The following is a 2,500-nucleotide window of genomic DNA, read 5'->3' on the forward strand; positions in this document are numbered from 1 at the left end:
AAGCTAAGCAGGGTCGGGCCTGGTTAGTACTTGGATGGGAGACCGCCTGGGAATACCAGGTGCTGTATGCTCTTTTGCACATTCACTTAGAAACTGACATCTTGCAATATGCACAAGTAGTCCTTCATGAAAGGGGCTGGAAGCTGTTTTCATTTTGACACGAGAGAGAGAGAGAGAGAGACTACCTTGCATTGTCAATTGCTAAATCTGTATATGGATAAGTAGCCTATGGTTGTCAACTTATTTCGTACGGCCATACCAGCCTGGCAACGCCCGATCTCGTCTGATCTCGGAAGCTAAGCAGGGTCGGGCCTGGTTAGTACTTGGATGGGAGACCGCCTGGGAATACCAGGTGCTGTATGCTCTTTTGCTCATTCACTTAGAAACTGACATCTTGCAATATGCACAAGTAGTCCTTCATGAAAGGGGCTGGAAACTGTTTTCATTTTGACACGAGAGAGAGAGAGAGACCACCTTGCATTGTGAATTGCTAAATCTGTATATGGATAAGTAGCCTATGGTTGTCAACTTATTTCGTACGGCCATACCAGCCTGGCAACGCCCGATCTTGTCTGATCTCGGAAGCTAAGCAGGGTCGGGCCTGGTTAGTACTTGGATGGGAGACCGCCTGGGAATACCAGGTGCTGTATGCTCTTTTGCTCATTCACTTAGAAACTGACATCTTGCAATATGCACAAGTAGTCCTTCATGAAAGGGGCTGGAAGCTGTTTTCATTTTGACACGAGAGAGAGAGAGAGAGAGAGAGAGAGAGAGAGAGAGAGAGAGACTCCCTTGCATTGTCAATTGCTAAATCTGTATATGGATAAGTAGCCTATGGTTGTCAACTTATTTCGTACGGCCATACCAGCCTGGCAACGCCTGATCTCGTCTGATCTCGGAAGCTAAGCAGGGTCGGGCCTGGTTAGTACTTGGATGGGAGACCGCCTGGGAATACCAGGTGCTGTATGCTCTTTTGCTCATTCACTTAGAAACTGAAATCTTGCAATATGCACAAGTAGTCCTTCATGAAAGGGGCTGGAAGCTGTTTTCATTTTGACACGAGAGAGAGAGAGAGAGAGAGACCACCTTGCATTGTCAATTGCTAAATCTGTATATGGATAAGTAGCCTATGGTTGTCAACTTATTTCGTACGGCCATACCAGCCTGGCAACGCCCGATCTCGTCTGATCTCGGAAGCTAAGCAGGGTCGGGCCTGGTTAGTACTTGGATGGGAGACCGCCTGGGAATACCAGGTGCTGTATGCTCTTTTGCTCATTCACTTAGAAACTGACATCTTGCAATATGCACAAGTAGTCCTTCATGAAAGGGGCTGGAAGCTGTTTTCATTTTGACACGAGAGAGAGAGAGAGAGACTACCTTGCATTGTCAATTGCTAAATCTGTATATGGATAAGTAGCCTATGGTTGTCAACTTATTTCGTACGGCCATACCAGCCTGGCAACGCCCGATCTTGTCTGATCTCGGAAGCTAAGCAGGGTCGGGCCTGGTTAGTACTTGGATGGGAGACCGCCTGGGAATACCAGGTGCTGTATGCTCTTTTGCTCATTCACTTAGAAACTGACATCTTGCAATATGCACAAGTAGTCCTTCATGAAAGGGGCTGGAAGCTGTTTTCATTTTGACACGAGAGAGAGAGAGAGAGAGAGACTACCTTGCATTGTCAATTGCTAAATCTGTATATGGATAAGTAGCCTATGGTTGTCAACTTATTTGGTACGCCATACCAGCCTGGCAACGCCCGATCTCGTCTGATCTCGGAAGCTAAGCAGGGTCGGGCCTGGTTAGTACTTGGATGGGAGACCGCCTGGGAATACCAGGTGCTGTATGCTCTTTTGCTCATTCACTTAGAAACTGACATCTTGCAATATGCACAAGTAGTCCTTCATGAAAGGGGCTGGAAGCTGTTTTCATTTTGACACGAGAGAGAGAGAGAGAGAGAGAGAGAGAGAGACTACCTTGCATTGTCAATTGCTAAATCTGTATATGGATAAGTAGCCTATGGTTGTCAACTTATTTCGTACGGCCATACCAGCCTGGCAACGCCCGATCTCGTCTGATCTCGGAAGCTAAGCAGGGTCGGGCCTGGTTAGTACTTGGATGGGAGACCGCCTGGGAATACCAGGTGCTGTATGCTCTTTTGCTCATTCACTTAGAAACTGACATCTTGCAATATGCACAAGTAGTTCTTCATGAAAGGGGCTGGAAGCTGTTTTCATTTTGACACGAGAGAGAGAGAGAGAGAGAGACTACCTTGCATTGTCAATTGCTAAATCTGTATATGGATAAGTAGCCTATGGTTGTCAACTTATTTTGTACGGCCATACCAGCCTGGCAACGCCCGATCTCGTCTGATCTCGGAAGCTAAGCAGGGTCGGGCCTGGTTAGTACTTGGATGGGAGACCGCCTGGGAATACCAGGTGCTGTATGCTCTTTTGCTCATTCACTTAGAAACTGACATCTTGCAATATGCACAAGTAGT

The 2,500-nt window shown here is 47.0% G+C and overlaps 8 non-coding genes and 1 pseudogene across 8 annotated transcripts in view; all 9 read left to right on the plus strand.

The window, feature by feature from the left end:
- LOC146283651 (5S ribosomal RNA) overlaps window positions 1-71 on the plus strand; it is a 119-nt gene extending 48 nt beyond the window's left edge. The window contains exon 1 of the ribosomal RNA XR_014759186.1: window positions 1-71. This exon is cut by the window's left edge and continues 48 nt beyond it. This is a non-coding gene — a ribosomal RNA (5S ribosomal RNA).
- A 174-nt stretch (window positions 72-245) lies between these two features.
- LOC146283652 (5S ribosomal RNA) lies at window positions 246-364 on the plus strand. Its single transcript, XR_014759187.1, has one exon. It is a non-coding gene; the product is annotated as a 5S ribosomal RNA (ribosomal RNA).
- A 170-nt stretch (window positions 365-534) lies between these two features.
- LOC146283653 (5S ribosomal RNA) lies at window positions 535-653 on the plus strand. The gene has a single exon (XR_014761741.1). It is a non-coding gene; the product is annotated as a 5S ribosomal RNA (ribosomal RNA).
- A 198-nt stretch (window positions 654-851) lies between these two features.
- LOC146283654 (5S ribosomal RNA) lies at window positions 852-970 on the plus strand. The gene has a single exon (XR_014761224.1). It is a non-coding gene; the product is annotated as a 5S ribosomal RNA (ribosomal RNA).
- Window positions 971-1,146: 176 nt separating this feature from the next.
- Window positions 1,147-1,265, plus strand: LOC146283655 (5S ribosomal RNA). Its single transcript, XR_014759189.1, has one exon. It is a non-coding gene; the product is annotated as a 5S ribosomal RNA (ribosomal RNA).
- Window positions 1,266-1,437: 172 nt separating this feature from the next.
- LOC146283656 (5S ribosomal RNA) lies at window positions 1,438-1,556 on the plus strand. The gene has a single exon (XR_014761742.1). It is a non-coding gene; the product is annotated as a 5S ribosomal RNA (ribosomal RNA).
- A 176-nt stretch (window positions 1,557-1,732) lies between these two features.
- On the plus strand, window positions 1,733-1,850 carry LOC146283657 (5S ribosomal RNA; annotated as a pseudogene).
- Window positions 1,851-2,036: 186 nt separating this feature from the next.
- LOC146283658 (5S ribosomal RNA) lies at window positions 2,037-2,155 on the plus strand. Its single transcript, XR_014759190.1, has one exon. It is a non-coding gene; the product is annotated as a 5S ribosomal RNA (ribosomal RNA).
- Window positions 2,156-2,331: 176 nt separating this feature from the next.
- LOC146283659 (5S ribosomal RNA) lies at window positions 2,332-2,450 on the plus strand. The gene has a single exon (XR_014760929.1). It is a non-coding gene; the product is annotated as a 5S ribosomal RNA (ribosomal RNA).
- Window positions 2,451-2,500: the final 50 nt, after the last annotated feature.

This window comes from Hypomesus nipponensis, chromosome 6, assembly GCF_054491055.1.
Source record: "Hypomesus nipponensis isolate SF chromosome 6, ASM5449105v1, whole genome shotgun sequence".
Lineage (NCBI taxonomy): Eukaryota > Metazoa > Chordata > Actinopteri > Osmeriformes > Osmeridae > Hypomesus > Hypomesus nipponensis.